At 36.6% G+C, this 26,596-nt stretch overlaps 1 long non-coding RNA gene across 6 annotated transcripts; it reads right to left on the bottom strand.

Moving 5' to 3' along the window:
* Positions 1-12,267: 12,267 nt before the first annotated feature.
* On the bottom strand, positions 12,268-14,739 carry LOC145165912 (uncharacterized). Of its 6 annotated transcripts, none has more exons than XR_013740230.1 (5): positions 14,526-14,739; positions 14,363-14,422; positions 14,084-14,189; positions 13,055-13,929; positions 12,268-12,476 (listed from the first exon to the last, which is right to left on the bottom strand). It is a non-coding gene; the product is annotated as an uncharacterized LOC145165912 (long non-coding RNA). The 6 variants fall into 6 exon arrangements; XR_013740229.1 differs by having other exon boundaries at positions 14,084-14,137; positions 14,526-14,737; XR_013740231.1 differs by having other exon boundaries at positions 13,055-13,923; positions 14,363-14,739.
* Between the last annotated feature and the right edge of the window lie 11,857 nt (positions 14,740-26,596).

Here is a 26,596-nt window from a genome sequence, read left to right on the forward strand (position 1 = left end):
GTTAACGAACAATAGAAATGGTCGAATTCATTTGGGTTCTTGTGAATGTAAGTAAAATATATTTTAATTTTTATGCTATGAGGGTATCAAATTTTGTGGTTTGAAAATTAATTGTCGCAGTTGTGTTATTTCGAAATTTGAATCGAACCTTTCTATGGCATTCCCCATTTTCTTCATACTTTTGACGAAGTGTTCAATAAGTTGAGCAATCCATTTATAAACGATGGACTCATACACAAGGTATGCCATGTCCTTCGCTTTTGGTTGTTAAAATCACAAAATCTGATTTTTTTTTTCGTTTGTTTGGATGTGTTAGGATTTGAGACCTTGATTTGGATACTTGGAAATTTTGTTTGGTCTATCTGTCTACTACGTGTACGATGAAATGCTTAAGGGAACAATAAACCTACGGCCTGGTTTAAATTACTTTTTTTAAATTACTTTATAAATATACCGGTTTAAATTACTTTAAATATATACTTGTGGATTTTGTTATCTTTCATGGTTTAAATTTGTATGTTTTCTCCTTAAAGTTTCCCTTTTCATCACTAATATTTCTTTGGTTATGTTTTAGTTATAATGCCTCATTTGGTTGTTGATCACCTTGGTTAGTTTTTCATACTAAGTTTTCTTTGAAAATTATATTTAATTGCAAGTTAATACACTATCTAACACCCCAATAATCTCTAATACTTGTATAAGATTGTGACAATGATTATTTTTTATTGCAGCTTCTCTTCATTTTGATTATCCAATATGGTTTAAGTTCTGGAATGCTGCTACTTAGAGGATTTCACATTGTGGGGCTTTGAAATTCATTACAAAAGGAGGATGATTTATATGCCTTATTGGGAAACGTTTAATTCTTGCTCAAGTAGATCGATAAGTATTTTAGAATATGTTCTTTTAACCTTATATTAGGACCTTTTATGGAAAAAAATTGTTTTTAGTATTAAACTTCAAAAAAAAAGTTTATATATAGCATCATACTCTTAAAAAATAACTTTTTTGGATTATTTTTAGTTTATATGGAAAGTTACATTTTTTGTATATTGAAGCTCATTTAAAGGATTGTTTTTTAGAAAAAAATTCATTAATAGCATTAAACTTTGCAAAAAAGTTCATCAATAGCATCGTAGTTTCAAAAAATGACTTTTTCGTATTCTTTTTGGCTAATCTAGAAAAGTTTTTTTTTGTACATTAGAGCTCATTAATAGGATTTTTTAAAACATTTTGTTAATGGAAAGTACATTTCATTTTCTTTCACATATATACCATTTATGTAAAAAAAAAACATTTCAAATATGGATCATTTATATACTTTTGTTCACAAGTGAACCATTTATGTAATATATAAATTTAAATGTTAATTAGTAGGTCATTAATATGACAATTTTCTAAGGAAAATTTGTTTTTAGTATTGAAATTTGCAAATAAAAAAGTTCATTAATGGCATTGTACTTAAAAAGATATATTATATTGGATTATTTTTAGATGATATTGAGATGTTTCATTTTTTCCTACATTGAAGCTTATTTGTAGGACAGTGTTTTGGAAGCAAATTTCATTAATAGCGTTGAACTTTGTAAAAAAATTCATTAATAACATCGTACTTTTAAAATAAACTTTTTTTTTTTGGAATTCTTTAACTGCAGGTAGATTCCTTGAATGCCTACCTTGATGAACATATGTGGAGAAATCATTTTGGAAAATGATAAAATCCTGATATGACAACCCAAACAAGAAAAAGAAAAACTCAGTTTTGACTAACCCAATTTATTTAAAATCTTTATTCATTTTAGTAGCTACACGCCATTTAGATGTTCTCAAAATAACATATGAAACAACTTCGAGATGTAATAAATCTAAAAAGTTATTTGACATGTTTTGTACTTTCTAATGATCATTACTAGGAAACCTTTGAAGGATTTTTTTACCAGAAGGAATGTGATCAATATACAAAACAATGTTGTATATAGAACCTAATGTTTTTAATTTACTGTAATAAGGTCTTCCTGTAACAGTTGATTGGCCCTACCCAACTCTCACATGCAAGGTAATTGATTTATGTTGTTCTAAATGTGTCAAAATGCTTCACTTAGGTGTTAGCCAACACATGGTCTGCGGACTATCCACATTGATTTCATGATTGAGAAGAACACATCACATCAACCAAGATCAGACAATCAACCATATTAGTGACCCCCACTGAGATTAGCAATGTACTTTGAGTAATCCTCCAAAACAGACAATGAACTTTGAACTGTAGTAACTCTTGAATCAATTCCCAAATTGTACATCAAACTTCCAACATTAAACCTTGAACATGTTCAATTATTGTTATCGAGTTGCTATGCATTTGATTATTTAGGTATATCGTAAATTGTTAGGTTCCCCTGTTGATTTTACTACTTTAACCTGTACAAAGGATAAATACCTATAATACCTACAAATAGGAGAGTGTTGTCTTTTCTTTGTGAAATATCTAATAGCTAATTTAACAGTAGTGTTTCTGTTTTAAAATAATAAGGTTTGAATGACTGATTTTAAATAATCATTCTGTAAAATCATTTAAAAACCAAAACTATTCCTTTTTATATACTATTACTTTAATAATGCAAAAGTTAAACCATAATCTTTTTGTTTTATTAGTTGTCTTAATTCTAAAATTTATATAATTATTATGTAAATCTGATTACTTACTTAGCTTATTTTAACATAATTTACATTATAATCGTACTTATTTATTTGTGGAATAAAAGTAGAATGATAACAATATATTAATTAATTTTGTATTTATCATATATATATATATATATATATATATATATATATATATATATATATATAAGTTATATTATAATATAAGTTTTTAAATAAGACATAACGAGGTTACCACCTTATAAAAATAAAAATAGTATAACAACCAATTAATCGATTCTCTATTTCATTATGATCTTTAAACGATTAATTTTTGTTATACGAAAATTTTGTCTAAATATATAAAAGTAATCATGTTTTAATTTGTCAAATTATAAAAGTAATCATGGTTTATGTTTTTCATATATGAAAATCATATTATGAAAAAGAGTACAAGCATCAACCTGTTTTAAAATAAACTTCACATATTATTTTAGATTTTAAACAGATATTTTGACAAAATAACTATTTATTTTGTTTAGGATTAATGTATACTTATATATGAATTGGAGATGATACAAGAGCAATATATTCCGTGTTCTTTAAAGTATAGCATGTTCCCGCTAAGAACATATACAAATTTGCATTCATAAATAAGTTTCATTTTTTTTAACCAATTTGCTAATATTTATTGCAACACACCCTCCCTCTAAACCTTAAACCTATAAATAAATGTGTGAAACTAATCATCGAAAGAAACTATTTGGTATCGTTGCATCACTAATAATCGAAATAAACTATTCTTGAGATTTGGTCCAATGATTCCTCTATGCCCGCATGAAGATCACATGTTCCCATTCAAGCTAATAAGAAAACAATTTCTAATTTGCTTATGTTTTACAATGACAATCAATAAAGCTTATGGACAAACAATTCCAAATGTAGGTATTTATCTCCCATAATCGGTTTCTCATCTGGCCAACTTTATGTGGCATTGTCTAGAGGGATATCACATGCCAATACAAAAATATTAGAGAACTCTGACGAGCAGTTCAATGATAGTGAAGTCTATATATCAAATATGGTCGACAAAGAGGATATTATTATTCTATAATTATTTATCTTCCACAATCATTTGGAGGCAAGACCATTTTATTTGGAGGTGACTTTAGACAAATTCTTCCAGCAATACAAAGAGGTAATCATTCAGATATTGTGCAGGCATCATATTCATCCAAAATATGGCGTGAATGTACAGTTTTACGTTTAACCGTAAACATGAGGTTTTAGTTTGGTTGTCTAACTAATGATTTGGATGAGACAAAAACATTTAATGAGTGGATTCTTAAAATTAGTGAAGGTAATACTGGTGGTTCTAATGATGGTGAAGCTGAAGTTGAATTTCCAGAAGACGTTGCCGTTCACTCTACAGGTGACCATATTCATTCAATTGTATCCACCATTTATCCATCCTTTGAAAAGATTTTAGGATTGATGAAAGATGAAGGGAAAACATATATGAGTTCAAATTCTTTACGTGAGACAGAGGTACCAATTTTTTTTTGAGGAAGCAATCTACTCTTCAGTAGTGTTGAATGGTTTTAAGACATGTAGAATTTCCAACCATAAACTTACACTAAAAATAGGTGTTCCAGTCATGTTACTTCATAATATCGACCAAACCAAAGGACTATGCAATGGTATTAGATTACAGATTGTTAAACTTGGAAGACACGTCATTGAAACCTGAATCATATATGTTAGATTCTTCAACGAGACTACTTATATACCTTGCATAAAGTTAACTCCGTCTAATAAAAGAATCTCATTATGTTTTCAGCGAAACCAATTCCCCATAGTTGTTTATTTTGTTATGGCCATTAACAAAAGTAAATGACAATAGTTATCAAATGTTGGATTATACTTGCGTAGACATGTCTTCACTCATTGTCAGTTATATGTTTTTTGTTTCTCGCGTCACAAGTGAAAAAGGATTGAAGGTACTCATATATGACGAGGAAGGTCATCCAACTAATAAAACAAAAAGTTATGTCTACAAAGAGGTCCTTTAACGATTATAGATATTCATGTGTTTCATTGTTTTTTTTTTTCAGACATTTCAATGTTACCAATAATGCTAGTCTCTTTCTGTTACTTTATCTTTTTTTATAGTGCCAACTTTTTAAAACCTTTATATGTACATTTTTATATGTTTCCCCGCATTTTACGCGGGTCATAATCTAGTTTAATAAAATAAAAAAAACATAAAATTACATGTAGACAAAAATTAATTTAAAATAACCATAAAATGACATGTGACAAAATGAATGAAAGTATGACATATGGCAAAAGATCTTTATTTAATAGAGTAGATTATACTTAACTTATTAGTTTGTACATATAGTTGTATGTGAACCATTATCATTTTAATGTCATAGCTTTTGAATAATTGGTATAAGTCATTTATGTAACGTCCCAAAAATTCAGAGTAAAATTTTCATTTTTAAACCAATAAACCATACAAATGAGTTGTTCCAAAACCAAACAAAGCGATTACATCATTTAAACACTGGAGTAAAAATCATAAGTAGCCAATGCGGAAACTCTAGGGGATGTCGTGCAGTCACGCCGGGCCCTTCCTTTTAGAACTTGGAAGGACCTGAAACCATAAACATAAAACCGTAAGCACAAAGATTAGTGAATTCCCAAAAATACCACATACCATACATATAATAGAGAATGTTATATGCCAACCATAGTCTTACAATCACCATTATGCAATGAGCCCTATCATGGTCTTTCCTTGTTAAGTTGGGGGCCAAAACCCAGGTCTTACAAACAAGTGCCAAGAGCCACTTCCTGGTCTTCCATGCAAGTATCACAAAGACAACTAGCATTCTACATATAAATGCCAGGGTCCAAACCCTGGTCTAGCATACAACTTACCGGGAGCCACCTCCAGGTCTTTCATGCATTTGCTAGGGGTCACCACCTGGTCTTCCTACATATCATAATCTGGTGGCCCGACATTAGTACTTTCAACCCACAAGTACAGTGAGGAGACTCACCTGATTCACAAAGCCGACTAAAACCCAGCTCAATGTTGCATCATCCATGACCATGTCGTGGCCCTCATAAAATTGAAAAGACAGGCATTTCTCAGTTGCCTCACCGACACCGTGGCGACCTATGGCCACATCGTGAGCGTTAGGTCTCCAACAACTTAATGGATTAAACCGTTTACTTCTATTCCAAGAGTTCCAAAGCTTAGATATGACCCAATCTATGGTCTAAATGGATAAGGTTTCCAACTTTATCCATTAGGACACCTAAAGAGATCAAGATCTCCAATCCTAGGTCCAAATAAAGCCAAATACCATAATGTCTTAACCATTAAACCCTTAATCTGAAAAGTCCATAACCCAACCACTCCAGAAGAAATTCTAACACCGGATCTATCATAAAGATGAAAGCTTTATGGTCATGCATGTACAATACATGTCTAGAATCCATTTTAGGTCAAAATGAGCTAAAAATACCCAAGAGCTCATGCAATGACAAGAACTCCAACCAAAGTCTAAGTCTACAACATATGTTGCTCATAGGACTCATGAGAGTCATAAAGTCATCAACTTTATGTGTTCCTTCCTTTCAAACTTGCTAAAACATGAAGAACATGGGACAATATCATAGATCTAACCACTCCAAGCCATAAAGTTTGAGGCTTTGACACTTGCAAAGGTCCAAAAGCAATGTAAGATGTTAATGATGTAGTTTCATTGCAAGATCCACCAATAGAGCACTTTCTTATCCTTCTTCTCTTCTCCTCTAAGCCAACAAATGCTCCAAAATGCCACAAATCACCAGGGAATGAGGGCTAGGATTTCTCTGAGGTAAAAGGGTGTTGGAGGCTGATAATGAACCTTAGAAATGGCTTAGAGGGGTTTAAATACGAAGCAAACCCTAAAAGAATCATGGGATTGAGCCAGACAACTGCCACACCATGGCCTTCCTTGGCCACGCCGTGGTGGTCCAATAAAACACGCGTTCTTGCACCCCGATGTCACGCCGTGGGCATCCTTGCTCTACGCCATGGCATCGAGTTTTTCCCGAAACTCCGTCTTTAGCCCTGAACACCTTAAGCTAACCAGTCTAGAACACAGGTGTTACAATTTAAAATTTTAATTTAAATATAACTTTAAAGGGTTAATTTGAATTAAACTTAAAAGGAAATCAAAAGACTATTTTTTTAAATAGTTAAAAGGTATAAATCATTAAATAATAGTTTCAATTATAAAACCTAAAGTGTAATCCCAAATTAACTAAAAACTTTTCTAAAACTTTTTTTTATAATCATTAAGAGTTTCCAAAGAAGTACCTGAAAGATAAATAACAATAACAATAGTTAAAAATAACATTCAATCAAAAATTATATTATTACCTTAAAAACAAAAACATTGTTTGATATTTCAGATAATTATAATGATAATATATAATCTTAAGAAAATAAATTTTAAAAATATTAATTAATCATAATAATAGTAAAAAAATATTAAACCATATATTATATATAAATTTATTCATGAGTAACCTGTGGGTAGAGACCATTAATGCTTGAGATTATATGGTTTCAATAGATGTCTACCTTATTACAAGATCCAAAATAATCAATGTTTATATCAACTTAATATAAGAATTATTATTTCAAAGTTAATATTGATATTTTTGTTTTTATACGAAGATTCAACATCTCATATATGGATCTTCTAAGGGACTTAGTGGATAAAATTTCCAACTTTATCCTGTTTTCATGGCCTAATCTTTCACAACCTCCAACCCTAACTCAAAATGTGACCAAACTTACCAAAATCTCTTGCATGGCTCAATTGGAAAGATAAAATGTAATGCATGGTTTCTGGTATGCATTTATTTATAAAATTATTCATTTTATAGAGCTACTCGACGAGTTGGATGCCCCAGACTCGTCGAGTAGAATCGAGTCTTGGACACGGGTTTTCAGCTATCTACTCAACGAGTTGAGAGCCCCAGCTCGACGAGTAGGGCTGCCAGAGTGAAACCCTAATTTCAGGGTTTTGCACCCTATTTAAGCTCCTTAACCCCCACCCCTTGGCCTCATTTCCAGCCTCCAAGTCCTAAACCCTAATCCACAAAACCCTAAAGCTTTATTTGAGAGTGTGAGCCATTTTGAGTGATCTTTGTGCACTTTTGAAGCTTGTGGAAGAAGAAGGAGATAGAGGGCTCAAGAGGAAGAGAGTAGATCTAGAAACTACACTTCGTTGGCTACATTTTCTGGTAATCAAGTTTCTACCTTGATAATTCATTCATTAGAGCTATTTACTTCCATTTTTATGAGGGTTTTGGTTCAAGAACCTTGGTCTTTGGGATTTGGACGTCCCAAGTGACTTACATTCCAGATCTGGGATCTAAAAGGGGTTCCATGACATAAAGGTGCAAACTTTATGACCATGGAAGCCCTATGCAAGCTTAAAAACGTTATTATGGCCTTTTTAGCCCTAAAAGGCCATGTATGGGAGGAAAACTAGGAACTTTACGTGTCCAACTGATGTCCAAGGCCTAGATCTATTATAATGTGCTTTGGTTTAGAGTATTATGGCTTGTGGACCAAGATCTATTTTCGAGAGAGTTAGGGTTTGAGCTAAACCCATTAAGAAGGACTAATAGTGGGTAAAGTTGGAAACTTTACCCTTAAAAGTGTATTCCCAGTGTGTTGATGAAGTATGGAGTTTGGATCTGAAGGGTAGGAGCTTAATCCATTGAGATGGCTCAATCAGACAGAGTAACTCGGCGAGTCCATAGAGGGACTCGACGATTTGAGTGGTTTTCTCTCGTTTTAGCTTAAGGTAGAACTCGACGAGTCGGTGAAGGGACTCGACGAGTTGATTTGGTAGATCGCGACTATGAGTAGCCTAGGAACTCGACGAGTCGGGAGAAGACTCGACGAGTTAGATCGCGAATTCAGGTTCTAGGACTCGACGAGTTGATGGAGCAACTCGACGAGTTGGGCCAACCAGAAGGTTGACTTTGACCAAGCTTTGACTTTGAACAGGGGTAAAATGGTCATTTTACCCTAAGGAGAATTATCAGGTTTTGACTAAGTGTTTTTGTGAAATCAATAGTCGGGGAGTCGTTGGAGCATCCGTCAGAGATTCCTCACACGAGATTTCATGTTTAGAATACGAGGTGAGTTTTCTCTTGTAGGAACGGGTCTAAGGCACCAAGGCCGGCCCATTTAGATAGTAGTAGTTTCGGGCTACAGTCTGATGTCGGGCGGGGCCCGATGTAGGTTTATATGCTTTTCCGGGTTTCAATCCGATGTCGGGGCGGTCCCAAGGAATGCTTGTATGCTTGATGTCTTTGTGATTCTTGCATGTGTTTGTATTTGTATGTTTTCGGGCTTCGGTCCGATGTCGGGGCTGTTCCCGAGGAATTTTAGTATGCTTTCGGATTTCGGTCCGATGTCGGGCCGGGCCCGAAGAATGTTTATATGTTGGTGTTAGTTGCTTATGTTATGTATTAGTTGTTATGCTCATATGTATGCCGAGATCTACTCGATGCCGGGCGGGGCCCGATGCCGAATAGGGTTCGATGCCGGGCGGGGCCCGATGTCGGGAAAACCGATGTCGAGCCTGACTCGATGTAGCAGGGGCGGGGCCCAAGATATGTTTATGTGATATGTGTATGGTATGTGGTAGTTGGGGAGACTCACTAAGCTTCGTGCTTACAATTTTTAGTTTTGGTTTCAGGTACTTCAGTTAGCAAGGGGAAGAACTCGGGATGACTGCATGGCACACACCGTAGCTTTTAGCCTAAGATGTTTAGACTCTGATATTTGGCACATGATTTTGATACAGTATTTTATTATGATGATTTGAGATACATTACTTATGTTCTTTTTATGAGATGACAAATGGTATTTATGGTTTTTATAATTAATCAAAACGAATTTTTTGGACTGTATTTTTGGGATGTTACATAAAAATTGGATCATTACACCATAACGGGTCAAAAAGACCCCAAGACTCAACCTTTGGACTTGGAGTTTGCCAAATACTCCAAAAATCCCAAGAAATGGTCCAAAGCATGCATAAAAACCTAGATATACATATGAAGGATCATAAAGCTTCAAGCTTGAAAACCGGTAAAGGTCCAGAGCAAGGAAAGAGGTTGAATCTAGAGTAGATCTTGAATCCTTGCACTCAAACCACCTTTTTCTTATTATTTAAAAACAACACAAAAGCACCAAAAACTCTAAGGAGGCACAAATAGGGGTTAGGGTTTCGATTCAGATGATTAAGGTTGAGAGGATGAGCAAACCTAGGAGCTAGTGCATTTATATAGGGCCCAAAGCCAGAATCTAGGGTTTTATACTTGAGGCGGCTACGCGCCAAGTAATTAAATGAACTACTCTCCGCGTCAACATGGCACTTATACGCCGTGTACCCAAAAATTCTCCTTTTCTTTTATTTAAATTAGATAAGCTTGGAAAGAAACATGACCGAAAACAAGATGTTACAAATATGTTCTCATTTTGTGATTACTAATCTAATACACATCATTTATAAATTCAAAACGTGAAATAATAAATTCAATATCGTCCCTATGGTTTTTTTTTTTTGCACAAACGTTCCTTAAGTATTGACTTTGTAATGCCACTAGTCCTTACGACTAACTCCGTTAAAGATGGGGTTAAGTTTTTATGAAAGGACTAATATAGTGTTCCTTTACAAGGACCAATTATGAAACTTTATCTTTATAATTTCACAAAAGTAGAGAATCATCACTCACCGCCATTAGCCGACGTCTACCTCAACCACCACTAACCGCCTGAGTCCACCACATTTGATACTAAAATCTTTGCTGGAAAAGGGAGTTGAAAGTTGAAACCAAGAAAAAGAAATTGAAATCCAAGAAGAAAGAACTAAAACCACAAATTCAATCTAATCAAAGGAAAAGAAATTGGAGCTAAAAATGAATAAAACCAACATCATCCATTCACTAAGCACCATCACTACCATTGTACAATGAGATACATATGCCAAGATACAAATAACAAGGTGCTTTAGATGAATTGTACCACAAAGCTACAATAGTGGACGCCCTTGTTTAGTGAGAAGCCATCGAGGCACCATGAACTTTGTACATATTAACCATAGATTTTAGCATCATATATCAACACAAATATGCATACAAAATTCCAACCTTGTAAATGGCTCAGGGAAACTATTGTTTACAAAAGATGAAAGGTACTAGTAGGCATAATTCACATGGGGTAAAATTTTCATAGTAACATTTCTTTTGAGGGATTCGTGGTAGCAGCAGAAGGTTCAATCCAAAACATTTTCAAGAAAATAAATTACTACCAATAAGCAGGTTCAATCCAAGGTATTTATATCCAAGCAATCCAACTAATTCAATCACATGCTCATTCCAAAGTAGTAAAATCTAACCAATACACAAAACAATTCAACAAGACGCCCAAATTAACACACAATTGGTAAGCATTTACCTAGTTATATCCAGGTTCAAATCCATTAAGTAGAATGAGAAAACAATGTTAGCACTTTCATAATCCATTAATTGAAATTCAAAAATAATGTTAGTGCTAATGAAATCCGTTAACTGAAATGGCATGAAAAGTTTTCAAAAAAACCAAAAACGTAAGCTACCTTGCTGTTTTTCATATACCCACACATCATCGACCCAGTCTTGATGAACTTTTAAAGAGATCACGAGGGAACTAAATCTCTTACTTTAGAAACCGAAAGTAAACCAAGTACTTGTACCTTCTTTCTTGAGAAACTCCCCACTCCCCACTCACCAACCATCAATGTGATATGCATCAACGATGCCGATATTCAAAAAATCACTCACCGTTATCCGAGAAGGAACTGTCTGGAGTTGATTGACATAAAGAAATTCTCTTTGGGGCCCAAAACCTTTGTCATTCATAAGGGTACAATACTACATCTTGAATTTTGTTTTGGAAATCGCCATCATTAAGTAGAATGATTCTTCGAAACCCGCATCCTTGCAAAAACCTCTACCATGTTACCTCTTTCAAACTTCATTCTTTAAGGATTATGACGAGCGGTGTCTATTTTAGAAACAATGGATACGATGGCTTCAATGAGTCCTGATTGAGTCATCAGCGGGGGTTTGAAAATAGAGGCATGGGAACGATGAAGAGAGAATGAAGGGAACGGGGAGAGAGGGGTCTTTTTGACATTCCATTTGGTCCCGTTATTAGTATCTAACGATGCTGACCTAATAGATTTGGTCATTAGAACAAATAACGTTACAAAATTCGTACTTAGGGACCATTTGTACGGAAAAAAAGTTTCATATGGATGATTTTAGGAAAAAAAATTAAACCATAAGGACCATTTGTGAAAATTTGTCTAATTTTAAACCAGTGTGGAGGCTCATGCTCCGCATGGGTTGGGAGGCTTATTTTTTCAACACATCTAGTGATCTAATGATGTTTCATCTTCACCAACATTTTCATATGACTTTCTATTCATCTAACCAACCGTAACATCATCAAAAAAATGTATAAACAGAAATAAGAAACATTTAACTTACCAGTTTGACAACCCAAAATTGAATTTACTTGAATCAAGATATTAAAATCACATGTAATTACTCTATGAAAAATGGGCATCTAATTCTAAGGAGACATGAAATATGCCTATACAAATGATGTTGTATACCTTCACTTTTAAGATACTTGTATCATCTGTTGACTTTCCACAAAATTAACAACCTTCACTTTTAAGATATGCTCAACTTCCCATCTATACAAAAAAGAGTTCATTAGTATAATAATACTTAAAAAAATATGGCCAACTGAATGGTAATTAATAAAGGACACATGAAACACAATTTGAAGAAAAAAAAATAGTATTAACCACAATTCACAAATTCACCATTACATACAAAAATAACATTTTATTTCCTTATATATTTTGGTTTTTAAAGCATAAAACTAAACAATGAGTATTATTGTATGGATTCGCAAACCATAAACATCTATAATAATTAAAAAAAAAAAAAAAGAACTTTAACATAAGATAAAAAAGACGTTTAGCTCATGCAATGTTTTTTCCAGAACTGGTTTTCGGTTCCAGACCAGGAACCGAACAAATGAAAAACGAAAAAATGGATATCTTGGAGACGTGGAATACAAATGTATTGCCCTTTATTTCTTTATTATAGTAGCTTACACTGAATTATTACTATTACAACTTTGTGTTTTATCAACAATAATAGAAAATATTCAGGAGGGTATCCAAGGCATCTAAAAGAGTATTAAGCTGATCTTTTCACTTTGGTAAATATTCAGGGGTCTATGGGTCATTTAGCAAAAATGTACCTGAGGCTGGCAAAAATAATGTGACCTGCAGATATGATCTTTTAGGGGCAGAATGGTCACCATAACAACAATTTCAAAGTCCATGACAGTAGCAAGAAAGTAACTTCTGATGCAACAGAGTATCTCCAACATGGAATCATTAATATGATGAAACATAACCATGAAAGTCGGAACCTACAAACTCAGGGGAAAATTTTTCTCAATCGCCAAGTTTGTGCAGAAAATCTAACAGCAGAAAAGCGCGCCTTTGCTGATAACTCATAATCTTCAACACCGCATTGTCCACATCATTAGATATATCAGGAAAGCCAGAAAATATCAATATTTTATTCACTTCACCTCGAATTTATTTTTTGTTGCAAGTCCTTGCCTATACCTGTGGACCAACAATCAACAATCAGACCATTCCACCATGTACATGTGTAAGTATGACGAAAAAGAAAAAAAAAAAAACATGGGAAAATGAAAAAGAAACACATCAAGCTAACCCCGATCTTGTTAAACCCGTCACAAAAGATAACACCACGAAAAAGTACCTCACATACACAACTATGTCCAAATTCATTTCCACCTTATTTCTGGATCATTAAAATAAGAATCATCTTCATCCAATAATACTTATAAACATATAAAATTTAGTTTCTGTAAGCCCATGAATTCTTGTTGAATGGTTGACTTACATTGACACTGTTTAAACTTTTTTTTTTTTTTTTTTCTATCTGGAATCCAATCCATTCACACCAATCCTTTTGACTTATCTGGTGGTTCAACCCTCTCAATGCTATCGTTTCCAGGTAGCTGTTTGGATGAATCTTGAAGCCCCTCTTCACATCTTAGACTCAAATGTTTATCTCTTTGTATGCCAAGTTCTACATCTTTTCAAACAAAAAACTATCAACAAATTGAATGAATTGATTGTTTATATGGATAAATATATTGGCAATGTCAAAAAGATAAGCCACAAAATTTTACAAAATAAAAAAATCGACCAATAAATTTACCTAATCTAGGATCCCAAGAAGATCATACCTGTAATTTGATGTGATTTGATGCTGGCACACCCAATTACTTCATAACGAAGGCCTGCATATCAAAAATTTCATCAACGCACATATGTTCGTGAGGCTTCCATGGCCTGTATATCAAAATTTTCATCAACACACACCCCAACACTATATATTCGTGAGGCTTCCATGACTTGTGAAATTAAATTAGAAATTAAAAACATAATAGAGATTATCGGGGAAGAAATAAGGAAAGCAAGAACACTGAGCAACAATTGTAAACTCTGAAAGAGAGACACGATACCTAGAATTGGCTCCAGTTCCGAGTGTTTCTTCCATAATGACAAACCCACAGTAGATTATCCTAACCATGGAGGCCACAATTCATTAGAGGGCGTGACAGAGGTGGTTTACTCAAAATCGGTAAAACCTAAACCAAACTGAAGAAGAGTGTGAGGAAAAACTACTCGATCTGAAATGAAATCGGCGACTTTAATCGACCTTTGAAGACCGATTTCCTTGGCTGATGGTGAGCAGAGCTTCAAAAGTGGAATATGGAGCAGATAGGAGAAATCGGTAGATGAAGGGAGCCATTGGAGTAGAAAACGGTGTCTTCCAGATGGGTAGAAGAGAGGAAGACAGCGAATATGTGAAAGCGCCGATTAACCTACTGGTGTGAGGATAGATGACCGGCAAAACTGGAACTGTTCCTAAGAATGCTTGGAATTAATTTTTACCAAGTGATTGTGGTCGTAACAATAATTTACAAGAATGATGTAGTTTGAAAAATATTTACAAAAAGGTTGTAAAAATGTATTCCAGTCATATATATTTTTATATTAAAAAAAATCTTAGACAGTTGGACCACATCTATCCATCTTTTTCTCCCTTCCTATGCTACTCGCCGTTTTTCTTGTCCGCCGGAGCTAAAGATCAACCGTCTTCATCCTTGCTGTTAAAGATCTCTTTGCACAATGGGTCTTCACCTTTGTCTCCGTCTCCACCTTCCTATTTCTTCAGTTATTAAGTTGCCGGCTACACCCCCCCTGTCCTGTCGGCGGTGGTTCTCTCCCACCTATCCTCTTTCACAGGTCAGTTGTTCTTTGATATACATATGTAACACTATCAGTCTTCTTCACCCCATTTGCGACCTGGTTTTCTTTTGTATCAAGAAGCACAAAAAACTCAAAGATTTGTTGGCATTTCAGGAGATACACAACTATTTTGTAATCACCCATTTGTGATCTGGTTTTCATTTTTGATTAAGAAGTAGAAAAAATCGAAGATTGGAGAGCAATTCATATTTTCAGGCGATGTTTTTTTACGATTTCTGCATACACAAATGCTATAACCGAACCAGGTGGATTTTATCGGAAATTTAGTCAATTTAGAACATCATCATCGGAAAAATTTCCCAGTTCACATAAATATAGATTCATGGAAGGTTTCCAATCACAAATTTATTGTCTCAAACTTTTATCACCATTTCAAACGAAAGAATTTGTGGTCAGTCTTGCTCGTTTCTTTGAAAACTTCCCAAAAGCTAGATCTATTTTGTGCTATTTGGAGGAAGAACGAGACAGCATAAGAGGTCGGTAAAGGAGAACCTTCGAATTCCGATTGGAAGAACAGATGGGGAAGATGGTGCAAAAGCAGCAATACTCGCTGATAACTTTTTAGGAGGAAAAAACGGGAGGGGAAGGGTATATTGGGAATATGGGGTCATCAAAAAGCTAATTAACTATGTTTCAGTAATTAAATTTAAAAGCACAAGACATTAGTAAATATTTTTTAAAAACACAATTACCTAGTACAAAACTCTTAAATTAATTGTATAACAAATTGCTTATAAATATAAAAAATATATATTTCAAACTATACCCAATTTATTTACCCACGTGATTACGAAACCTCACTTAACTAAACCCTTTTACGACTATCTAATCCGTTAATCGGTGTCGAGTGGTTCATTAACGTGATAGTATGACTTGAAGCCATGGATAAGCTTGATTGAGTTTTAATATGCAAATGAATTATGATCTGATACCATTGCATTGCTTTCTAATGGATTCATATACAAACACAACTATTGTTATTGTTATAGGTCATGTGGACAATTCCCATGTTTGTATACACATAAACGAACCCCTTTTCAATTCAAAAGTTTTATTTGAAGCTTTTGATTTGAATTTCAACAGCAAAATGGGGAAACGATTTCGCTGAGCCAAATCAATTTGTTGTTGTGCGTTATCCTCGTTTCTGTCTGAGGTTTAAATTCATCATGACTTCATATGGCTATGTGTGATTTTGAGCTTACGTATGCCTAATTTTGGTCTATTCGAACAAATTTGTTGTGTATAGAGTTTGTATATGCATAATCAAAGTTCATGTGTTTGATTGTTGATTTATTGTAATTTTTGATGTTCTTATAGTTAATTTTTAGTCCTAGATAGCTAAGTGAATTTGCATGTTGTAGTTGAAATTTTGTATCGAAGTTTGTATGATTAAATCGATAAGTGTGGATCTATTGTGAATTCACTCTAATTTGATTGCTTGTTGGTGAGTTTATGATTTAGGTAAGTGTGGTTTCATCGCAGGAGTTACATTTGAAACTACTTTTTTAGTATTGTTGATTTACGAATTTGATGTAAGTTTATTACATGTGTATCTTTGTCTGTGTGTGTATTCCATTCATAAATTGAAGGAACTTCATTTGAACTATGTTGCTTTTGGTCTTAACGGAAGTAAGGGGCTGTTTGTTTTAGCTTCTAACTGGGTCCAATAGGGGACCGGGTCCAAAAAAACGAATTCAGCATGTTTGATAAGGTACCAACACTCAAGGACTCGGTCCAAGCTTTCAAGCTGATTCGGTCCTCTCTTTTCAATCGCTGGACCGGGACAACAAATAAGCAATAGGCTGGATTTCCAATTTTGCCCTACCATTTTATGAACGCCTCCATAGGAAATAAAGCTATCGGCGATTCCACAGAGAAAGAAAGCAATTGGCGATTCCACAAAGAAAGAAAGCAATTGGCGACATGCTGCTGTTGTTCGAGTTTGTTGCTCCTTTTTGTTGGTCAATTTTTGCTGAGATATTAGAGCATGTTGCTCCTATTTGCTGTAAGGTATTTGGTGTGAGTTGATGTTGATTTTTCAATTTGTTGTTGTGAAAAATCGTTTGATATAGAGTTGAAATATGTCATGATTTTTAATTGTTCTTGATATTTCAAAATTTCTTTTATTTTATCAACCTGGTATCATAAAAAACACATAATTAAATGATAAATTTAAGATTCAAAACACAACCACAGAGTAAAATTTACAATTCACAATTGCAAAAATGTCATGTCGTTTTATAAAGTAGTTGTAGTATGAAAGAAAATGTAAGGGTGTAAATTCAAACCTTGCAAGAAAGAGAGCATAAATGGAATGGTTTTTGAAGTATTCAGGTGAAACATGAATTTACCCTGGTTTGTGCCTCTGATTCAAGAATATCACTTTTCTGCATTTACAATAATACCCTCTGGTTTGAGAATATCACGTTTCTGCATTTACAATAATAATATATCTATCAAAAAGTATATTTACATTTTTTATAATAAAACTCATTTAATATGTGTATGTGTAATTGTGTATTGGAGGGAGGTTTCTGATTTTGTTTAGTGATTAACTTTGTTAAATTGTAAATACCCCATAAATTATTATAAAAAATGTTGTTTGAGGGTAATATAGTCAATTTGTAAAGTCAGTCATATACAAAATCAAACAACAGGTTTCAGTCAGAAGTTAAACCAGTCAGAATTTCCAACTCAGTTAGTTTCTAACCCAGTCAGCTCTAATCCAGTTAACAATTATCAAACGACCCCTAAGCTAATGAGGACATATGATTGTAATTGTATAATCGAAGTTGATATAGTGATTAATTGTTTATTGGTTTGTTAATTTTTAGTCCTAGTGATAGCTTGATTTTTTATATATATTTTATCATGCATTTGATTTTAGTTTTAGCATTTTTTATTTTTCTTTATGTATTAAATCGTTAGATTTATTGTTTTGAATATTTTTACTCGTTTAAATTATTTTTGTTTAGATTTGTACGAGCAAGATGATATTTGGAGAATCGTTAAAGTCACATCGAATACCTTGCAACCGTGATGAAAGTCTCGTAGCAAAAACTGTGAGTTGTGAGCGACATGAAATACAAAGTGATAAAGAGATTTTTGAAATTTTGACAGCATTGCACACCTTTTTTCAAGTGATCAACGGAGGGGCAAACGTTGTCCGATTGAGCTGAAAATCTACGGACGTCTTTCCGACTCGTTGATATTCGATCTCACAAAAAATGAATGGATTCCGCCAAGTTTTGATATGGTTTTTCTATTGGGTATTCTTGATGGGTTAAGTTAGGTCACGGGTACGGGTTCGAATGGGTCGGTTCGGTTTCCTTATGCACAAGTTGGATAGGTTTGACTTAGTCTAATAATGACCTAGTTTGAAGGGGTTTCAAAAACGTGGACTTAGTAATCCTATATCTGTGGTTCTTAGCTGATAGTTTATTCCTGTTTCTTAGCATGTTTACTAGTATAAGTAGAGTATAATTTCTTCTAGTTGTATGTATGTATTTTCTGTTTTCAATGAATGAGTAAGATAATCCAGAAAAGTGGTGTGTGCATGATTGTTTTCTTGGGTCTGGACCAACACTTGGTATCAGAGCCCTAGGCTCATAGTGTGGGTTGTAGAAGAAGGGTTGATCAAATGTTAATGAAAGCAGCAAGTTTATGATAAGCAGAAAGCAAGTAGAAAGGCTAATCAAGTTGTGATTGGCAGAAAGAAGCATGCAGCAAGCAAACACATTTGATCAAGAAAGAAAGAAAAGAAGCAAGAGAAAGCAAAAAATCAAAGCAGGAGACAACAAGATTCGAAGGATGATAGCAAGACCTGAAAGAGACTTTAGCAAGAATGAGCAGTGGAAAGAATGTCGTAGGAGAATAATTATGGTAGGGGGATCAAAAGAAGTTGTGGCTCGTAAACAAGAGCCTCCAGGTATGACATATCAAGAAAGAAAGGGCTGATTACAACCGTATGTAATCAAGTGGAGAGGAAGAAAGCAAGTAGAAAGCATGAAGAAAGGCTGCACAACAGCAAATTGGAAAGAAAGAAAGAAAGAAAGAAAGAAAGAAGAAAGAAGAAATAAAGAAGAAAGAAAAAAAGAAAGAAAGAAGAAAGAATGAAAGCAAGTCAGGTCACGTTTGGTGATCAGAAGAAAGAAGCAACAGAATTTTTCTGTATGAACAATTTCAAGTATTGTAACAAGCAATAAGGGTTGTTGCATAGTCTGTAGTAAGTAGCAGGCAAGACAATCATAGCAAGAAGAGAGTTTTTGGTTTGTAGCAAGTAGCAAACAAGAAACATAATGCATGAGATAGCAAGAAGTATACTTCTTGAGCAAGATAGAAAAACTGTGTGTTCTTAAAGCAAGTAGCAAGAAAAGCAAGATCAAGTTCATCAAGATTACGGGGGTAAATGTTGGGTATTCTTGATGGGTTAAGTTGGGTCACGGGTACGGGTTCGAATGGGTCGGTTCGGTTTCCTTATGCACAAGTTGGATAGGTTAGACTTAGTCTAATAATGACCTGGTTTGAAGGGGTTTCAAAAACGTGGACTTAGTAATCCTATATTTGTGGTTCTTAGCTGATAGTTTATTCCTGTTTCTTAGCATGTTTACTAGTATAAGTAGAGTAGAATTCCTTCCAGTTGTATGTATGTATTTTCTGTTTTCAATGAATGAGTAAGATAATCCAGAAAAGTGGTGTGTGCATGATTGTTTTCTTGGGTCTAGACCAACATTTTCGCCTCATGAACAGTTGGACAAAAAGCTGTCAGCATCATATTTGGCAGTCCATATAGTAGCCAAGAAGAGAATTATTTGCAGCCAAGTTCAATATTTTCCACCAGCCCCTTTAGTCATGGGAGTCCATGTTTCAACTAGAAAGTCCATGATGTGTTTTGGGGGTTTTGATAAACAAATGTAGCATATAGGGTTTTAAACAGACTGAACGTTCGACGAACCATTTGTGAATTGTTCGGCAAAATGTTCTTTTATGTTCGTTTATTTAACAAATGAACGAACATGAACACAATTATCGTTCATTTAGTTAAACGAACGAACATGAAAAATGGTCTCGTTCGTTCATTTGTGTGTGTGAACGTTCGTTTATGTTGTTCGTTTACGTTTATTTATGTTCATTCGTTTAAGTTTATTTATGTTCATATATATTCAATTGTTTGTTATTACGTTACTATATTATATGCTCGTTTCTGTTTATATATGTTTAATTATGTTTGTTTATCATTCCGTTTATGTTCGCTTGTTTATGTTCGTTTAGCATATTCACGAACATAAACAAACGAACATGAACAATGTAATTTGTTAAATGAATGAACATGAGCAAGAAAACTCGTTCGTTTATCCGTTCGTGTTTGTTCATTACTTCGGATAACTTAAACGAATGAACATGAGAATGCCATTGTTCGTGTTCGTTCGGTTCGTTTACAGCCCTAGTAGCATATATGAAAAATAGGGTACGTCATTTTCTACACGCCAACCGGAGGTTTGGAGGGTTCAACACAAATGAAGATCCCATTTCTTTTTTTTTTTCCATCTTTTATTTCCTTCGTTCCTTTTTATTTTTGGAACAAATATTATGATATTATTAATATCATGATTTTAGATTATTTAGATTTAGTTAAATTTTTGTATTAATACCTCGATTGTGGATGGAGTTTTTGGAACAATAAGAAGTAAAGAATTCAAGAAGCTTTGGTTATCTCCGTTAGAGAATCGGTATTGGTATGATTTTTTATCCTTTTTATTGTTATTATTAAGAGTAGTTAGATTTTATTTTCAATGTTAAGTTAATGATTAGAACAGTTAAATGATTAGGTGTAATTTTGTGTATGTTGATGGTATTCTATGGAAATAATTTATAGTAGAACATCTACTTATGTTCATATGTCCTTAATTATGAGTTTATATATATATATATATATATATATACTATACTACTCATAAATTATTCCACATATGTCCATAATGGAACTTGAACCCTCGACCTCAAGGAGGGAGGGCAACACCGAATACCGTTGGGCTAGAAGCCCTTAAATTAGGAGTTTATATACGTGAATATTTAATTAGTTGGTTAATTTCTTGATTATGTAATAGATTTTCAAATTAACAATCAACAAATGGTTTTTGTGTTTGTTTTCATTTCACACAAATCATAAATTTCTCCAACATGGTAGTGAAAACATTTTGACTCCTCTTGAATTTCATGACTTTTAAATCTTAATGCTAGTTAATTTTCATAAATTACATGTTTCATTGATTTGTGACTTTAACTAAGGAGCTTTTCTAACTAGTGTACTAATTAAGAAAAACCTTAAGTAATTTCAAACATCTTGGGTTACTACAGCCAAATTAGAATTCATCAAACCCATTGCACCATAAAATTATGATGATTAGTCAACTAATTGAACTTGCAATATATCTTGATAGGGATGAGCAAAAGGACCGAACCGACCGGAACCGGACCCGACCCGGGAACCGGCTTCGGCCAAAATCAAAAACCGAACCGGCCCGGCGGTTCTACCGGTTCCCGGTTCCCGGTTCCTACCGGTTCTTGTCGTGTCTTCAAATATTGGAACCGGTCCTCGAAAAATAGCATCATACAGTTTCGGTTTTTTCCGGTTCTACCGGTTTCGGTTGTATCGGTTCTTGTAGCACCTGGTTCCTGGTATGTAAGATTGATCTAAGCATCTTGCATTTTTAGCCTTGGACTCGGCGAGTTGTAGGCCCGACTCGCCGAGTAGAGTCGGGATATTGAGCACGTTTAAGTTGGCGACTCGACGAGTCCATATTCTGGACTCGGCGAGTCCGCCAGTCTGGATGGAACCCTAATTTCAAGGGTTTGCACCCTATTTAAACATCCTTTTGTGCCTCATGTCGGCCCCCATTCACAACCAGAACGTCCCTCACGAAACCCTAACCCTTCCCTTGGTAATTTGAGTGTTTTGTGTGTTTTCCTTGAAGTTTTGTAGAAGAGAACGAAGGAAGGACCAAAGAAGAAGGAGAAGAGCAAAGGCCTTGAGTCCATTTCAGAGTTTAGTGAGGTATAACTCGACCCTTTTCTGTTTCTATGCTTAAATCCCCATTGGAACACCATTAAAGCTATTCTTAAATCATTTCTTGGCTTGGTAGTAGCATAGAGGACACCTTGAGATGAATAGCCTTCGGATCTAGCTATGTTTGAGTTCCAGAAGCCTAGATCTAATACCTTTATGGAGCCATATTGCATGAAAGCCCTAGATCTACTTTTTAGTGCATTTTGAGCCTTTTAACCTTCATTGATGCTTATATACACGTAAAGTTGGAAACTTTACGTGTTAATCGAGCCCTAAGAACCCAGATCTATGGATGGAATGCACTGGATTCAAGCAGAATCGAGTATATAGTGATTGCATGTTTACGACTCGGCGAGTCGTTCTTCAGACTCGGCGAGTCGAGTTGCGAGTCCCCGATTTTCCCCCCTTTCGAGTATGCTGAGTAGAGCAGTGAACCATAGGTGGACTCAGTGAGTCGGAAGCCAGACTCAGTAATGGAGGGACTCGGCGAGTCAATGCCCTGACTCGGCGAGTCCAAGGCAATCTTCTTGCCTCAAGAATAGACTCGACGAGTTGTTCATACAACTCGACGAGTCACAGACCAGAGTGTTCATCAGATGAAGATGAACTCGACGAGTTGTTCATACAACTCGGCGAGTCGATGAAGGACCATTGGATATTTGAATAGAAGGAGAACTCGTCGAGTCAATGCCTAACTCGACGAGTAGGGACGGGAGTGAGGACAATCAAATGGATAGGGACTCGACGAGTTGGAGGCCCAACTCGGCGAGTCAGGTCAACTAGAAGTTGACTTTGACTTTGACTTGACTTGATCAGGGGTAAAATGGTCATTTTACCTAAAGAGTAGATATCAGACTCTGATGATGGGTTTTGTGGGATTTATAGCCAGAGGATTTCCGGAGCAGCAGCAGATAGAGAGTTCCCGCACAGATCAACAGCTACTACGAGGTGAGTTACCTTCCAGTAGCGGTGGGTCTACGGCCACAATGCCGGCCCACCAGTAGGGATCGTATGTTAGATGTTTGTCTTTGTGATATTCATCTGTGTTGCTACTACCTGATATGTTATATGCTAGCGTGATATGATATGTGATAGTGATAGAGTTCGGTTGTTAGGACCGAAGGGTAGGTTAGGCACCCCAGATATGCCTAACAGTATGTTATGATATGTTTAGCAGCTAGCATGATACGTTATATGAGCTAGAGGTAGTAGGAGGGGGAATAGTCCCCGAGATTCGGTTGTTAGGACCGAAGGGTAGGTCGGACACCCCAGATATGTCTGACAGTAGATTATGCTATGATATATGTGATAGTAGTAGTAGGGGGTGAAATAGTCCCCGAGGTTCGGTTGTTAGGACCGAAGGGTAGTCAGCACCCCAGAATGGCTCGACATGGGTAGGTCAGCACCCCATAATGGCTTGACACGGGTAGGACGGCACCCCAGAATGGCCGCATGGGTAGGTCGGCACCCCATAATGGCCGTACGGGTAGGTCGGCACCCCAGAATGGCCGTACCGGGTAGGTCGGGCACCCCAGAAATGCCTGACAGTATGTATGCTATATGATTGTATGGTATGTGGACGATGGGGGAACTCACTAAGCTTTGTGCTTACAGTTTACAGTTTTGTTTTCAGGTACCTCTTCATCGAAGGGGAAGGAGCTGGCGCGGTAGCGGCACATCATACACACACATTGTTTTCCGCATCATGAGTTATTCTGGGATTTTGTACTCTGACATTATGGTTGTTTTTATATGTTGGATTTCAGACACGAAATATGTTTATGAAATGATATGATCAGGCGATGTTTATTCACTAATGTTTTTCCAAAACATTGATTTAAAAATGAAATTTTTGGCCTGTATTTTTGGGATGTTACAAGTTGGTATCAAAGCCATGGTTTGAGGGATTCGGACACACCCTCAGGGGTGTCTGGACTCAAACTGAGGGGCTAAGAGATTTTTGCAATAAAATGGTTTTCTAAAAATCTAAACGGAAGGATTTTAAGAAAGACAAGGTGTGTGATGCATGCGACCGGCCGGGCTCAAGTAAGTTTTCCCCAAGATACCCATACTTGTTATGTTATGCTATATGATTTTGATTCAGGAAACTGCATGCTAGAATAGGACTAAGGATCTAGGAAGATGCCTTGTGTGCCTGATATATGATTATGAGAATTACATGCTAGTATTGAGTAGACAGTAGTAGGATAGCCTGTTTAGGTTATGCCTGATAGTATGAGCTTAGCATTGTATACTAGTACAGATCAGTCAGTATGATAGCCAGAGTAGTATATACTTGATTCTGTGTACTCCATGCCCGAATGCTGCTTGCTATGTGCTTTAGGAGTTCTAGTTGTCTTTCACTAACTAGTAAACGGATATGTTAAGTTACATATTGCAAGTACTAAATAATTTCAGAAGGTTGGGTCTAGCCCTATTTCGCAGCTCTTGTTTGAGTCCAACCGTTGTAGGGTAGGACCTCTCATTCGAAGAATTATATAGTCTGAGTAATATGTAATAGTATTCGCGAGCTAGTTAGGGGAAGAAAGCAGGGACTTCTTATGCAGCTGATGGCAGAGAGTGGGATGGCGATTACCTAGGGCAAGCCTAGGACGAGAGTAGCATGAGATCAGCAGTAGTAGTAGAAGGGACTTGGTAGAGTCGAGGCAGTTCTTGAGGAAAGTACGGATAGATTTGGAAGGTAGTATGGGACCGTACTACTGAAAGCAGAGGATCCGTACTTGAATTAAGAAAGGTTGAGGCGAGACCAGGAACCTTGCAGTAGATGTGATCCCTCTAAGGTGTGTCAGTACCACCAACAATTGTCGTTATGTATTGCAGAATGGTGGTACTACGTTCGAGGCCAGCAGTTGGCAGTTCGGGAGAGGGATCAGGTTCGGGTTCAGGTTCCGAACCAGTGGATGAGAGGCTACGCGAGTTCATCGCGTCAGAGATCACAAGAGGCATCCTTGAGTCGACCCCCATCATCTTCGGGTCGATCAAGGAAGGGATAGTTGAGCTGATGGAGGACCGCCTCAGGGCGTTCAGGAGTGACATGGCCTCTGGCCAGTCAGGATCTCGCACACTGTCCTTTAAGGACTTCATGGGCAGTGGTGCGCCGGATTTCCATGGGGCGAAGGACCCCATTGCTGCCAGACGATGGATTGCAGACATTGAGTCTGCACAGCTGACCAGCTTCTGCCCTGAGGGGTCGAAGGTACGATTTGCAGCAGGATGCCTGAGGGACCGGGCTAGGGATTGGTGGGAGTCGGTTGGTGACTCTCTGGGAGCCTCGGCTGTTGAGGCTATGACATGGTCAGACTTTGTGACACGGTTCAGAGCGGAGTTTGTACCTGCAGTGGAGCTCCAACAGTTAGCCAGGGAGTTCTTGGATATGAGGCAGACCACGGAGACTGTGGCGGAGATCACCGCCAAGTTCCGGGAGAGGGCGTTACTGGTGCCCCAGTATGCGGGCGACGAGGACATGAGGAGGACCCGCTATCATGACATGCTACGAGCTGACATTCGTGAGCATGTTAGCTTTTCAGCTTGTCCTACCCTGGATTCCATGATTGCCAGGGCAAGGGAGAGGGAGATTGATCTGGAGCATATCCGGAAGAGGAAGGCAGAGGAGGGGCAGGTTACGGGGGCTTCGGGGAAGAAGCCCAAGGGATCAGATGCTGGGCCGAAAGGCCAACAGAGTCGAGGCCGCTGTAGGAAATGCGGCAAGGCGCATGAGGGGGCATGTAGAGTGGGATCGTCGGGCTGCTACAAGTGCGGCAAGATGGGGCACTTCAGTAGGGATTGTACCGCCCCTGCACCTGTGTTACAGACGACAGAGTTGCTGTGTTTCCACTACAACCAGAGGGGCCACAAGAAGGCCAATTGCCCCCAGTTGACAGCAGCAGCGCCAGTGAAGGCGCCAGCTCCAGCGACCCTGCGGATTACCGATGGCCGGCAGGGCAAGGTAGAGGCTCCAGTGGTGAGGAGCCGGGCATTTCAGCTGACTACCGAGGAGGCACGCGTTGCACCTGATGTGGTGACGGGTATGATTCTTTCCCTCCGATTTATGTATATGATGCTTATGATATTGATATGTGCTCGGTTTAGGATCGTTCCATGTGAACGGCATCCCAGTTCAGGTACTGTTTGATTCGGGTGCTACCCGATCATTTGTTTCTCTTGCGCTTAGCTAGAAGTGTTCCGAGTCTTCGGGCATGTTGGATTGCCCCCTAGAGGTCGAGATTGCGGACGACCGGTCAGTGCGAGCATCTGAGGTCTTCAGAGATTGTGTGCTGAGATTATTTGAGGAGCGCTACTTGGTAGACTTGGTTCCCATTCCGTTGCGTGGGAACAA

Source organism: Lactuca virosa, chromosome 3, assembly GCF_052849685.1.
Source record: "Lactuca virosa cultivar CGN04683 chromosome 3, Lactuca_virosa_CGN04683_v6, whole genome shotgun sequence".
Lineage (NCBI taxonomy): Eukaryota > Viridiplantae > Streptophyta > Magnoliopsida > Asterales > Asteraceae > Lactuca > Lactuca virosa.